Raw genomic sequence first — 16067 nt, 5'->3', positions numbered from 1 at the left:
ACACTGCATTCTCATTCATACGCGCACCCACACACATGCACACTGATTTCATTCATGTGTGCCAATTACTCAGACACCCCCTGGCATACATACAAGACATATGCACCAATTTCGGTACATGTGCATACACACAGACAAAAATGCTTTTCCCCCCTAAAAACGCATAGGAGGAGAAGAAGGGGAGTCCACATATAAATGGAAAGGGGAAAACGTTTTGAGGAGCATGAGAAGTACGTGTATGGCGATACAGGCTGAGTAGAAAAGTCATATATGACATGATTCAGGAATTAGATCTTGTGCCAGGACACAGATCTCAGTCAGACATTCCTAGTAGTTTAACACACAATAAAGGGGCTCCCCTGTGAGCCCTACTCAAGGGACCCCAACCAAGCTTCTCAAATAAGTGCATACTGCCCTCAGACACGCGGGCTGGCCTGAAGCTGGAAAACCAAGTAGAGGGGCTCACACACCTCTACATTTTGTAGAACGTGGGGTTTTACCCAAGTAACTGAGGGCACTCTGGACCTGCACACCTTGCTCACTCTGATTTGGAGAAGCTCAGCTTCACCTCACTGATGAGGCCCGACATGGCCGAACCATGTGTCTGGGGTTGCTGAAGGTACTCTTGTTCAGAGGAGGGTTGTCTAGCATTTCGGCGATGGACTTCCCTATTGCGTGGGACCAGGCTGATATGCAAACGGCCATTTACTTGTCGAGGGTGCATTGAGCTACAATGTGATTGCTGACCCTCCTGAGGGCAGGACACCACATAGAAAAAGTTATTTTAAACATGTTTGTCCGTGGTAGAGGGGCTCCAACACCTCTGCAAATTGTATAAGCATTACATTAGTGAGTAAATCACCCTCATTCAGTCCGCCTGACTCTCCTCGCGGTAAACGGGTCAGAGTAGTCAAGGCTAAAGTCTCAGGAGTGGAGCAGGATGGTTAAATGTTCTGTACACACTTCCTAACATCAAATTAAGAGACTGCCAACACAATATATCACTCAGATATATATTTATCTCGTTTGCTGTTAAAAGAAAAGGAAAAGTGGTATTATTACAAGTAGTATATGTGCAGAAATCTTGAAATTAATAATGGAATGTTGATATTGTTGTTTGTTTAAGAATATGAAAATAAAGAAATAAAAAAATAATAATAATCTGGAAAGTGTGACCATGTCCGTGTCCCTGGCAGAATCAGGGTCAACCGTGGAGAGGGTTGCATGCCCCTAGTTCAAGTGGTCATCCTAAAGAGGCATCTCGACTATAGGCTCATGCCAGTGACAATAGCAAAGCAGCTGCTGGCTGCTGAAATAGCTTTGGGAGTCAGTGACCACCAGGCAATGCCAAACCTACTCTCTGCAGGTCCAGCAGCCATGCAGTGAAGATGGAGGCCGGGGGAGGTGGGCGTTCCCCACTGTCACGTGACTGCCCTATTTCATGGCACCTTTCAGCCCTTGATTCATGAAGAGATGGCCGGTCGCCAGTATTGTTGCCACTTCTCACACTACAGAGCTTCTTCAGCATTCGAAGTGTTCCCCAATACCCTACCTCAAGCTAAAGCTGCAGCATATCCTCTACATCGATTACCCAGTCGTGGAAATCCATTAGTGATTGTGCGTGCCCAATGGAGATCCACTGATTTGTTCAAAATTGTCCACGAATTCCCTAAAATACAAGACGATCCTGTTCGAGCGCCCTCTTTTGGCGCAAGCCTTTTGTTGCCGGCCGTTTCGGCGCAGTTGCTTTCCCGCATTTTCCCTTCAGGCGAGCCCCAGCAGCCAGTTGTGCACACAGTCCTTTCTGCGCAGGAAAGTTTCGGCGTGATTACATGAATATAGAGGTGACGAGGATGCGACTTCATGTACATAAAACAGCGCACGTAGAAAAGGAAGCTGGACTTAATTGACCAGTTCAAGTGCAGCTTCATTTTTTCAGCGCACTGTTTCCCTTACATATATAATAATACTGTCCGTGTTCACAAAATGAAGCTGAACTTCTTTAACTGTTGAAAGGTTAAAGGCAGTGGCGCCCCCAGACATTTTTCATAGGGGTGGCCACACTTGAATTCTTGGGGTGGCACACCAAAACAAACATACATAAATGAATGGGCCGGTGGGGGGGGGCCGTGCTTTTATAAGGGTGGCCGTGGCCCCCCTTGGCCACCCCTTGGAGGCGCCCCTGGTTAAAGGGCAGCTTCTTTTTTTAGCACGCACTGTTTTACCTTCATGTAGTGCAGGCTTGTCCAACCTTTTTGAATGTGGGTCCGAAGCATTAACTTTTTGTCTCCCGGTGGGCCGGCGAGCCAAAAGTCAACGCCCTCACCAAAAGCAGTATATTCAAAATCGATGGTGTGTGACCTTTGACACAATAGCATCACAGGCAGTGATAACCATGCAGTCCCAAAGATAGCTTTTGGCATCAGGGAGCATCAGGGACAGTGATCAAAGGTTAGTTTCTTGTGATTTCTTCCAGTGTCTATGTGTTGATATTTTTCTGAAATAGTGGGGGCGACCGAGCGTAGCGAGGGAGCTATAACGATCTAGGGAGGGTTTGGGGGGACCCCCCCCAAGATTTCTTTTTCAAATATAGGGCTGAAATGGTGCATTTGACAGCAGGAAAAGTGGCCAAAAAGCCATAAGTTTACAATCAGTTCTAAAGGGGAACATGTACATTCCATGTCACCAACAGCAGACAAGAACATTGTAGAGCACACCACATTTTAATGATCAATGTGTCCACAGTGTAAGACAGCACTGTCGCTGATGTAACACATTGGCATGCTGGTTGTGCCCAAAATATGCCTCGGCAGCAACATGTCTATGCTGGTCGTTCACTATTTAGGCCAGCATTGTCCTGTACAAAGCATGTCTGATGCTGCCTGAGCATGCGCAGTGTGCCCAATACATATGCCAACGTATCTCTGTAATACACATTCATTACTTCTTTGTTAATGATTGATGCTGCCTGTGCAGTGTGCCCAATACATATGCCAACGTATCTCTGTAATACACATTCATTACTTCTTTGTTAATGATTGATGCTGCCTGTGCAGTGTGCCCAATACATATGGCAGCTTATCTCTGTAATACACATTCATTACTTCTTTGTTAATGATTGATGCTGCCTGTGCAGTGTGCCCAATACATATGCCAACGTATCTCTGTAATACACATTCATTACTTCTTTGTTAATGATTGATGCTGCCTGTGCAGTGTGCCCAATACATATGCCAACGTATCTCTGTAATACACATTCATTACTTCTTTGTTAATGATTGATGCTGCCTGTGCAGTGTGCCCAATACATATGCCAACGTATCTCTGTAATACACATTCATTACTTCTTTGTTAATGATTGATGCTGCCTGTGCAGTGTGCCCAATACATATGCTAACTTATCTCTGTAATACACATTCATTACTTCTTTGTTAATGATTGATGCTGCCTGTGCAGTGTGCCCAATACATATGCCAACGTATCTCTGTAATACACATTCATTACTTCTTTGTTAATGATTGATGCTGCCTGTGCAGTGTGCCCAATACATATGCCAACGTATCTCTGTAATACACATTCATTACTTCTTTGTTAATGATTGATGCTGCCTGTGCAGTGTGCCCAATACATATGGCAGCTTATCTCTGTAATACACATTCATTACTGCTTTGTTAATGATTGATGCTGCCTGTGCAGTGTGCCCAATACATATGGCAGCTTATCTCTGTAATACACATGCATTACTTCTTTGTTAATGATTGATGCTGCCTGTGCAGTGTGCCCAATACATATGGCAGCTTATCTCTGTAATACACATTCATTACTTCTTTGTTAATGATTGATGCTGCCTGTGCAGTGTGCCCAATACATATCCCAACGTATCTCTGTAATACACATTCATTACTTCTTTGTTAATGATTGATGCTGCCTGTGCAGTGTGCCCAATACATATGGCAGCTTATCTCTGTAATACACATTCATTACTTCTTTGTTAATGATTGATGCTGCCTGTGCAGTGTGCCCAATACATATGGCAGCTTATCTCTGTAATACACATTCATTACTGCTTTGTTAATGATTGATGCTGCCTGTGCAGTGTGCCCAATACATATGGCAGCTTATCTCTGTAATACACATTCATTACTGCTTTGTTAATGATTGATGCTGCCTGTGCAGTGTGCCCAATACATATGGCAGCTTATCTCTGTAATACACATTCATTACTTCTTTGTTAATGATTGATGCTGCCTGTGCAGTGTGCCCAATACATATGCCAACGTATCTCTGTAATACACATTCATTACTTCTTTGTTAATGATTGATGCTGCCTGTGCAGTGTGCCCAATACATATGCCAACGTATCTCTGTAATACACATTCATTACTTCTTTGTTAATGATTGATGCTGCCTGTGCAGTGTGCCCAATACATATGGCATCTTATCTCTCTAATACACATTCATTACTTCTTTGTTATCTCTGTAATACACATTCATTACTTCTGCGGTAATGAAAGAAGCAGAATCCCATTCAAAAGATAAAATGTGGAAAATTGATCACCCAAAGGTGAACCCAATTGAAGACTACTCTCATCTTAGTCATAGGGCAAAGTAGGAGTTTGTCCAACCCCAGAAAACTTCAATAAAGGTTTTTCATATTGTACCTATTGTGTACGTGTTATACTTGTGATACCATGCCTCCCCTACACAACACGCCACGCCACTTTGTTAGCAATGATTTTGTCATATAAATTAAGTAGAAAGACGCAGCGATGGGAAAAATGTGCCTAGCAATCCAAGCTTTCAATTTTCCATCAAACACCAAACTAAATTAATGGAAAACATTTGAAGCAAACAGAACCAATTCAGATAGCAAGAGATGAATGCTGGCCCTTATTCTCGTAGGATGTGCGACAAGAAGAGAAAGGAATAGCAGAACAGGGTCAGAAGAGGAGAATCAAAATCCATCTTTCGGCTGAAAAGAATCTTGTATTGAACAATACACCCTGTGTATCTCAGGATGATTTCAGAGAAAGCACCTTTCCACATACCATGCCTGAAGAGGCATCGTCGGCGTGCATTCAACATTGATGGGAATATCATCAAAGTCTCCAGTGAGGTCAAAACGCTAAGCATCTACTTAGACCCCACTCTTTCCCTCACAAGTCAATGCTACTGCCTCAGCTACAGCATACACCACTAAATTGATTAATGCCTGCAAACCTTATCTATCTACCAAGAGTTGCATGCCAAAAATCCTGAAGGATCACAAAGCATTCTACAGCATACAGAAGTTAAATGTAATGCTGAAAGCTGAAAGCACACACATCGCAGGAGTGAGCGCTCAACCCACTGAGCTATCATATTGGCTATAGTAAAATGAGCAATTATTCGGTAGTGGATACCATTAAACTGGTAACTGAGATTTAACAGCAGACCAGTTAAGTTCATCTGCAGGTCTGGTGCAAAGTTGGCCGCATGTCAAGCATGCATACATCTACTTTTCAGAGTTCAGAGGTTGGCAACATAGGGAAAGCAGCGCACTCACAGGACATCCACACCCATACAAATTAATAAATAAACCAGGCCATGGCCTGTGACTGCCTCTGGTGCCCCCGGGGCACCAGAGGCAGTAACAGTCCTCCGCCACGGCCCAGAATTCGGGTCCACGGACCCGACAACATTGAAAAAATAAATAAATAAACCAGGCCATGGCCTGTTACTACCTCTGGTGCGCCCTCCCAGGGGGCACCAGAGGTAGTAACAGTGCTCCGCCACGGGCCAGAATTCGGGTCCATAGACCTAACACAACATTGAAAAAATAAATAAATAAACCAGGCCATGGCCTGTTACTGCCCCTGGTGCCCCCAGTAACAGTGCTCTGCCACGGCATGGTTTATTTATTTATTTGCTCAATGTTTGTCGGGTCCGTGGACCCGATTAATTTATTTATTTCCGCAATGCTGGTCTGACCCAGCATTGCAGAAATAAATTAATTAATCGGGTCCACAGACCCCACAAAAATCGAGCAAATAAATAAATATACCTGGTCATGGCCTGTACTGCCTCTGGTGCCCCCTCCCAGGAGGCCCCCTCCCAGGGGGCACCAGAGGCAGTAACAGTGCTCACCACGGCCCGGATTATTTATTTATTTGCTCAATGTTTGTCGGGTACGTGGACCCGATTAATTAATTTATTTCCGCAATGCTGGCCAGACCCAGCATTACAGAAATAAATTAACTAATCGGGTCCACGGACCCGACAAACATCAAGCAAATAAATAAACTAGGCTATGGCCTCGCGGGCCACATGAAATGGCTCGGAGGGCCGCATTGTGGCCCGCGGGCCGTACGTTGGACAACCTTGATGTAGTGCAATCCTCAACCCTTCATTCATGTAATCACGCGGAAACCTACCTGCGCCGTTAGGACTCTGCACCCTGGTAGGTGCGGCCAACGGGGCACGCCTAAATGGGAAAATGCGACAAAGCAGCCGCTCCAAAACGGCAGGCGCCAAAAGGCTTGCCCCTTAATGTCCTGATTCCATGCTGTTAGGTTCCACGAAGACCTCCGTGTAATAAAACACTGTTATAACCAGACTTGTTTTGATCTTAAGCTATTGCTGTAGGCCAGTATACCTCCTGACACACCCAGGGGTGGACTGGGAACTAAAAGAGGACCTGGAAATTATTTTGAAAGTGGCCCCATGTGACACATTTTCAGCAAGTCCAACCCTTTTCCTCTGAGAAAATGTGGAAATAAAATAGGTTACCACAACAAAAGAGGCCCAGGGGGCAGAGGCCTACCAGGCCATCACCAGAGTTCCCTATAGGCCAGTCTAACCCTGCACACACCCTAGTTTACAGTAATGCAATTGGCCCATTGAAGACCCCTGAGAGCACTTCTTAAAGAATTCAAAGACAGGTTTCTCAACACAATTTTAAAAATCTGCCCCCAAAAAATCTGAGTGGACAAAAATAATGCATGTAAACAATATAAGAATGAAAACCCGGTTTATTACCATGAGAAACCTCAATATTGTTGTAAAGTATATTTAGAGATCATACATGCAGCTGAGAGAACTCAACAAGATGTCATGTCCACCTTTGAAATGGGGGTGCAGCACAGTATTGCAGCCAAACCTTCATGAAAGGAGTACTTGTAGGCCAGAACGTTACTAACATACTATTAGCCATACAGCAGTTTCATGAGAAGGCAGGAAGACTGAAAGAAGCAACCAAACTAGATTGGTGGCTTTGCAGATCCAGCACTTTCTAAAGTCCCAAGGTAGAGTGGAACGCGGGCGGGGCAGGACAAACGCCAAGGGGAAGATAACTGTCTAGGGGAAGAGGAGTGCCTGCCAGCCCAAACCATGGCAGAGCCCCGGATCCAAAAACACCTGTCGCCAAACCCATACGGTGACCAGTGTAACTGTTGAAAGGAATTTGGGCGGTATCCGGTTATTGTATTGACAACCAAAGCATCGACAGCCAAACCATCTAAAAAAAAGCATCTAAAAAAACACAAAAGCATCTAATGCATTTTTTTAGATGGTAAAGGTTTTAGTTTAATAAAAATGGGGTTTTAAGGTTAAAAAAGAGGGGTTGGAGGGACCCCTCCATTAAAAAAAAAAAATGAAAAAAATGCATTCGATGCTTTTTTTAGATGCTTTTTTTTAGATGGTATGGCATTAGATGCTTTGGCTGTCGATGGAATGACTATAAACCATTTGGGCACTGGAAGTTCAAATGTTGAAACAGGACAGCCCAATCTTTACCTCAGCCTGTTTCCTAAGCTCATCCCTCGCCTTCACCTCCCATTTAGTTCTGCACTAGGACAGCCAAACGAGAAGCCACATCACTGCACCTTTAATTCTGTGTATCCCATCTGCTCCGTCTGTGGAACGCTCTGTTAGTATCAAAAAAGGATTTGAACTTAATGGTATAAGGACTATATCTATAGAATATATCTCAGTTTCGAAGATTCGCTTTACGTAGAAGTGCCCTGTGATCTAACCCCACCCCCATCACGACTATCCCACCACAAAATGGTGGGACAAGTCTAGGCTGTTTTTAATCTGAATATTCTGTTTTATTTAAAATAATAAATCAAAATTAAAGGTGGTCCCCTAACTTTAAATGCTGGGGAAGTCACCCACAATATTCCAAGCAAATACAGGCAGCGTGTCTGCTATTATCTAATTAATGTTTTACATACACTACATAATGCACACACGCCTTCAAGTGTATAAAGGCACGTCTGAATAATAATTCAGGCAAAATATGCAGTATTTTCCAATATCAATATTTAAATTCTCCCTGCGTATCGGCAGCACATTAAAAAAAAACAAAAAACAATACTTTGCAATTTATTATTCACTTAATTTTCTCTGACACCATAGACAAATGTTGGTATCAGAAAAAAAAATTGGATTCCCATATAGCTTTCTTATTCTAGGGTTGTTTCTTGTTGGAAATTGTGCGTTCTTAGCTTGAACATGTCTATAAAAATATAGTGTATGGTATGTTTGGCCACTTTGTTGAGCAACTGGGATAGATGCTTTAATTTTAGAGCGCAATATCCTTAAAGGTAGTGGCAAAGCCGATTTTGGTGCAGGGGGAATCAACAAGTAGCATATTTGTAGCCTTCGGCAGTTCTTGGGAAGGGACTATCAGCAAGATGATAGGCCGGCCTCCCTTTATGCTCCCCATGTTAGCCCTTCAATAGTCCGCAGTTGTGATTCCCCCCTTATTTTTTTATTTATTTACATTTATAAAAGGCACAAAGTGGCCCTTAGGCATCGTGGCGCTGTTACAGTAGGCCGACTTAGTTGTGAAAATGACAGTGAGGACCAACATTATGGTAAAAAGATACAGAGAGAGTTACAATTTGCCTGGTGGGGTTAGCCAGGTGTTCCTTGGTCACAGTGGAAACAGATTGTGGTGGTTTATGCAGTGGTGAGGGCTTAAAAAAGGGTGAGGAAAGACATTAGACTTAACAGTGCAACTAGGCAAGATGGTTACACGGGGCGCAAATCAGCCGCACAGACAATTCATAGAACAATCCTAACTGGAGTTCCGATGGGGAGCCGGGTGGTCTGGTGTACATATTTAGTTGAAGAGTTTGCTCTTAAAATAGAAAGTTCATGCACGTAAGACTCTTGGGGTGTGGGTGAGATTTTATCTTCTAGATCCCCTCGCTCTGTGGTGCCCGCTTCCAGCGTTTCACACATACAATCATTCAGCCTTTTGCTTCTGACACTTGGCCTGAAAGACCCAGATTGTTTACCCATTTAATTGTGCAGGGGAACTTAAAAAACACTTCTACACACTTTGGGGTTGCCTGCGCACGTATGGGGCGCATGACGCAACCACCTATCCACTAAATATAGTACTTGCATCCATCTAAGGTACTAGAAACTGCCATTATATGAAATGCTTGCTGTGTCCTATTTTACTGTTTCTAGAACAGAATGTAATGTATCCACTTCCTACCATTACACATCCACTTCTACTTATACAATAATTCTCCCTCTACCTCAACCTCATGCATTTACCCAACTTGTTTGTTTTGTTTGACCCTTTCCTATTACGACTGCTCACCCATCACCTTTGCCCTTTTACTCCGGGAGAAGGCACAAAATGCCACTTTCTTAGACAGGCTGCTGGCTCATAAGACCACTGTGGTGGTGTTGGCGCAATATATAACTTAATAAGATGACATATAATTTGGATGCAGCTTAATGAAACTGAGTTACAATGGAAATAATGGCATGTATTGTGGGGATGATTTTAAAGTGATTTACAGTATGAAATCTGACACATATGAGGTACATCTTCATGAAAGGGATTGCCAGTGGTCATACTGGTTTATATTCTGGGTTGAAGCTTCATGAAAGAGATATACAGTGAAATGCCGACATATTTTGTGTGCAGCATCAAGAACATGATTTACAGTGACAATGTTGTTATGTCATTGGTGTGAAATCAAAGTGATTTACTGTGGGAAGACTGGCTTATACTGTGGGTGCAGACTCGCAAAAGTGGTATACTACAATGGCAATGCTGTGGGTGAAGCTTCAAAAGAGTGATTTAAAAGGGAAATTCTGGCATACATTGGTGACACAAGCATAATTTAAATGTGCTAATATGCTCATATGTACTATTGGTGATCTGGTGTCTATTGGATTCCATAAGGCTGGTATCCTCAAGCCACATTGTCCTATATTTTTATGGTCGAGGGGAGGGGCAGAACGTGACATACACTTCTACCACCTCCCCGCCTCTCTGCCATACACATACTCTAGCATTTGCGCTGACAAGCATTTTCATGCCTGCGCAAATGCTAGGGATCCCTATGGAGTCTGCCGGCCTTTTGTGCCATCAAAAAGCAGGCGGACTCCTTAGGGGTCCATTGTAAATGCCGCCTGCCACCCTGAACTTTTGCATTTCGCTGTGCGAATGACCAAATTTGGTGGTGGCGACACGTTTATGTTGAAGAGCTAACCTAACGTGTCCCCGCCACCAAAATAGACAGAACTCGAATATGAGCTCCTAAGACTTTTTACCCATTGTGCTCAAATGTTGTGGTGTACAATTAACCATTACAATCCATTAAAAAAAAAAAATCTTGGGGTAGAACCCCTGCCCCATCCTGAACCCTTATATGATGCTTAAGTCTTCCTTGCTACACTTGGTCTCTCATGCAAATTCAGGGGAGAGGTTAAAATATTCACAAACCGCCACTAACCATGAATTGCTGAAAATGTCAGTGCTCCCACCAGGATCTATACTCTCCCCCTGGCACCAAACGCTGCCTCTGCCACTGACTGTGTCAGGGCAAAACATGTGTGTTTCTTCCCAAAATGTTGAGAGCCATGCAGCTTTCTCATGTTACACAAACTTCTTCAAAAGGTCTGCAATCCGAGGCTCCCCAAACATTCCAGACGGCAACTCCCTCCATTTCCCATATTTGACTTGACGTTGCTGGCGGGGCTATAGCCCCGGGTCTTTTGGTTGTAGCCCCGGGTAGAAGCCCAGGGACTACAGCCAAAAAGCTAGCTAGCCCCGAGTCCCGACAGTCTCGACACTAGCGTAGCCCGCTGATCTTTTCCAGACCCAGCCAGCAACACCATAATATGCTAGTTATGGCGCAGAGGAGTTGCGGTGCGAGGCATCTGGCAAGCCAAAGGCTGCACACTCCTGGGCAGCCAGTTTTGCTGCACCACGTCCACAAACCTCGTATTTTATTTGGCATGGGATAGTTTCCCTGTTCCAGCCACAAAATGATCGTTGGCGAAAGAAAGCCCGGGCATGTGCAGAATGGAGCCCGGGCGTGTGCAGAATGGAGCCCGGGCGTGTGCAGAATGGAGCCCGGGCATGTGCAGAATGGAGCCCGGGCATGTGCAGAATGGAGCCCGGGCGTGTGCAGAATGGAGCCCGGGCATGTGCAGAAGGGACCCGGGCATTTGCAGAATGGAGCCCGGGCATGTGCAGAATGGAGCCCGGGCATGTGCAGAATGGAGCCCGGGCATGTGCAGAAGGGACCCGGGCGTGTACAGAATGGAGCCCGGGCATGTGCAGAATGGAGCCCGGGCATGTGCAGAATGGACCCGGGCGTGTGCAGAATGGACCCAGGCGTGTGCAGAATGGAGCCCGGGCGTGTGCAGAATGGAGCCCGGGCATGTGCAGAATGGACCCGGGCGTGTGCAGAATGGAGCCCGGGCGTGTGCAGAATGGAGCCCGGGCATGTGCAGAATGGAGCCCGGGCATGTGCAGAAGGGACCCGGGCGTGTGCAGAATGGAGCCCGGGCATGTGCAGAATGGAGCCCGGGCATGTGCAGAATGGAGCCGGGCGTGTGCAGAATGGAGCCCGGGCATGTGCAGAATGGAGCCCGGACATAGAATGGAGCCCGGGCATGTGCAGAATGGAGCCCGGGCATGTGCAGCATGGACCCGGGCGTGTGCAGAATGGTTTGCAATATTCTGTTTATGCAGCCAGTTAAGACTAATTAAACTGAACAGCCTGTTGCAGATAATTTATATCGGTTAAACATACAATTATTTATACTGATGCTTACTTTCAGATGTGCAGACTCTCAATTGAATCCACCCTTACCTTAAAAAAAAAATCCCCATCGACTTCCCTCACACCACAATAAAATGTAGACGGACGATCCACCAGGGGGCGCTGAGATGTGTTGAAGCATCTCCGCTCGTCTCCCCAACAGGGCGCTGATCGAGGGACCTGAGCCCCCCCCGACACCCCTGAAGCGAGACAGCGACACCCCCCCCCGTGTGAAGGTGCCGGGCACCCCCGGCCCAATTAGCTCTGAGCCTGCGAACTTCGAGGGCGCGAGGCCCCTCCCCCTGCGGCCCTGCGGCTCCGCGGAAAGCAGCGTCGAGCCCGGGCCCGGAGAAAACTTGCAAAGGCCCAGGCGATCGAGGCCGAGGGCTCCTGCCCTGACCAGACGGCCGTTCGTGACGGCGTAACGGCCCAGGAGGTGGCCCAAGGAGCGGGAGAAGGAGGCACCGCAACAGGTCAAGAAACCCTCCCAGCGGGGAGACAGCAACGGAACAGCACCCCACGAGCGGCGGGGGAGTGACCCCCCCGAGGTAAGGAGACCCACCCCGGGGCTGGGCACCCACCGGGGGAAACAAAACCCATAAGGGGGAAGGAGGAGAGAAGCCAGGGACTGCCCACGCAAGCCCCGGAAGCACCCTGAGACTGAGAGGGGCACGGGGCTCAATCGGAGGCACCCACCCCCCGCAAACGCCGCAAAAGGACAGCCTGCAAAAACGCAACAGGTCACGGCCCCCAACTACGGGGATAAAACAGCGGGGAAAATCGGAGAAAGGGAAACCACCGCCCTCGACAGGGGAATTGACTGGGGCTCCAGCCCCCCCACAACCTTGTCCCCACCCTCGGCCGCAGAGCTACCAGGGGCCCCCGCTCCCCCCAGGACGCAAAGGAGACGAGTAGGCCCCGTTGGCCTCAATCACTCGGTGGTAGACACCGGGGAGCAAGAGCGCCCAGGGAAGGCCTATGACCTGGAGGGAAACACTGCAGAGGTTTCGGCGCCCGTCCCCTGAGCCCCCTACAGCCCCTGAAATGGCCACCCAAACGCAACAAGAAGCGACAGATGACAATTCAGTCTCCAGGGGTATGGCGGCCCTGCTGGATGAAATTCGAGGATTCCGTGCAGATATCACCATTAGGCTGGACACCCTAGACAAAAAGGTGGACAATATAGAAGACAGGGTGCAGGCATTGGAGAACACTACAACCTCGAGTGACATTTTCGAGACACAATTTGACATGCGCCTGTCGGAGCTTGAGAGAAGAGAAGAGAAATGCTCATTAAAAATGGACAATTTGGAAAACAGGGAAAGGCGCTGCAACCTACGTTTCCTAGGCTTCCCGGAACAAGATGGTGAAACTCAGGCAGACATTGTCAAGGCAGTCAACGCGGTGGTGAGAGTCCTTTTCGACGGGGCTAATACTAACGAACCCACTATTGACAGGGCCCATAGAGCAGGGGCAGCCTCCAGAGGCCCCAGATCCGTCCTAGTCCGCTTCCATTACTTCTCAGAGAAAAGCAGGATCCTCGAACTGGCTCACAGGAAGGGCCCGGTGGAATGGGAGGGGGCCCAGATCTCGGTATACCAGGATCTGTCGGCCTTCACTCTGGCAAGACGCCGCCTGTGTTCCCCTCTGACGAAAATGCTCCAAGCCAAGGGAGTCCGATACAGGTGGGGGTATCCTTTTTCACTTTCTTTCGAACTCGAAGGATATAAGTATACCCTGATCACCGAAGATGACATCCAAAGAGTGACGGGCGAACTCCTAGATAGTTCGGGTCGGGAACCGGGAGACCGAGATCCGGAGCGCACCCCGAAGGGCCCAAAAAAGAGCAACGCTCCAAAGGAGAGGCGCAGAGTACGAGGCCAAAGGAAATTCAGGAGAGTGGCACCAGCGTCGCCGGACCCTCAGAACGGCTGAATCAAACTACTGGAAACCGATGAAAATGTTATCCACTTGACTATGCAAAGGGGGGATGTTGCTAGATTTTACTCCCTTGCATTCATCCCGTAGAGGGGGGGGGGGCTCGATTGGGTTTGTATAATGAGGTAACGAGCCCGGAGGGGGGAGACATGGTTGGCCGGTTGTGTGTCCTCGGGACGATACCTCAACACAACCAGGCGATCTGGGGGGAGGGGGGTGGGGGGAGAGAAAAGGGGAAGTTGGGATGTTGGGGGATTTGTTATGTCACGCCTAAGTTTGGGGATTTGATCACACCCTGGGGGTCGTTACTAGCCCCCTGCGAGGTACTGAAACAACTAGGGAGAAACGGCACTTGCATCCTTGAAATTGGAGTTATGTGCTTCAAAACGCGTCCTAATGGATGACACACTCCAATCCTTGTCAGTGGGGTCTCTAAATGTTCGGGGGCTCAACTCACCCACCAAGAGGTCGCTGCTCATGCGGGAATTCACGAGGATGAAACTACAGTTCCTCTTTGTGCAAGAGACCCACTGGGTTCGGGGGAAGGAGCCCAAGCTCAAGGCTAAGAACATAGATCAGGTATTCTCAGCCTCTACCCAGTCCAAGAAGAGGGGAGTAGCTCTGCTGGTGTCCCCCGGGGCTCATTTTGGGTTCAAGGTGGCACAAACTGACCCAGAGGGTCGGTATCTCATGGTAAAAGGGGATGTGCGGGGTCGTTTGTTCACCTTGGTCTGCATATACGCCCCAAATGAGTCGCAGGACGCCTTCTGGGAAGGCATGAAGGGGACGATAATGGCATTCACGGAGGGTACCCTCCTGGTGGGAGGGGACTTTAATATGGTGCTGTGTCCCGAGAGGGATAGAAAAGCTGTGAACCCTTGCCCCAACATCCGTCTCCACAAAAAATTGGCATCAACCTTCCAGGAAGTGAATGGGGAATTGGGATTGTGTGACACGAGTACACCCAGGAAAGGCCTAAACCCCGACTACACTTTTTACTCTAAGCCTCATGATGTCTTCTCGCGCATAGACTACATTCTGGTAGACTCAACTATGCAAGGAGAGGTCTCCAGCGCGGGGGTGGAAACCGTCCCCTGGACGGACCATGACATGGTTAAGATTAGGATAGGCCTCCCCCCTACCCCTGCAACCAGCTCCCGCTGGAGTTGTAACGACCTCCTTCTGCATGACAAGGAGACGCGCCAAACTCTTCTGACAGCCATAGAAGATTATTTCGCCCTGAACGACAACGGGGAGGTAGGCACTATGGGAGTATGGGAGGCGTTTAAGGCAACCATTAGAGGTACCTTGATTGGCATAGGGGCAGGGAAAAAAAGGGAGAGGGACCGGGAAGAGAAAGACCTGAAATCCAAGATAGGGGCCATACAACCGGGTGGTAAGCTGAAAACACAGATGTTCCCCGGGCAGTGGGAGGAATTGCAGAAGCTGCGTACTAGACTGGCTCACCTTCAAGTAGGGCAAATGGAAAGGAAGCTCTCTTTTCTGAAACAAAAATATATGGAAAAAGGGGAAAAGGCCGACAAGATACTGGCCTGGAGACTTCGCGAACTTAGGAACAACAGAAGAGTGAATTCTATCCGCTCTGCGGACGGTAACTCGACTGCAAGGGACTCCAAGATAGCGGAACAATTTAGGCTATATTATGAAAAATTATACTGCTCAGAATACAAGGGGGATGGAATAGACGTTGATAGATTCCTGGATTCCCTCCCTATCCCGGGCCTACTACCGGACAAAGCCGACACTCTGGAAATCCCCATTTCCCCGGAAGAAGTAATCGACACTATCTCCTCCTTAAAAAGTGGTACGGCCCCGGGGGACGACGGCTTCTCAGTCAAATTCTATAAGACCTATAGATCCACACTCGCCCCCTTTCTGGCCAAGCTGTTCAACAGTGCGCTTAGCCAAGGGTCCCTCCCACCCACAATGATGTCAGCCCTAATAGTGGTCTTACCTAAGGAGGGCAAGGACCCAACCTTATGCCAGTCATACCGCCCCATATCGCTTCTAAACACCGACGTCAAAATTCTGGCGAAACTTCTGGCG

This window comes from Ambystoma mexicanum, chromosome 8 (genome assembly GCF_040938575.1).
Source record: "Ambystoma mexicanum isolate Mex_15411 chromosome 8, UKY_AmexF1_1, whole genome shotgun sequence".
NCBI classification, from domain to species: Eukaryota; Metazoa; Chordata; class Amphibia; order Caudata; family Ambystomatidae; genus Ambystoma; species Ambystoma mexicanum.
Note: the sequence above shows the minus strand (reverse complement) of the source record.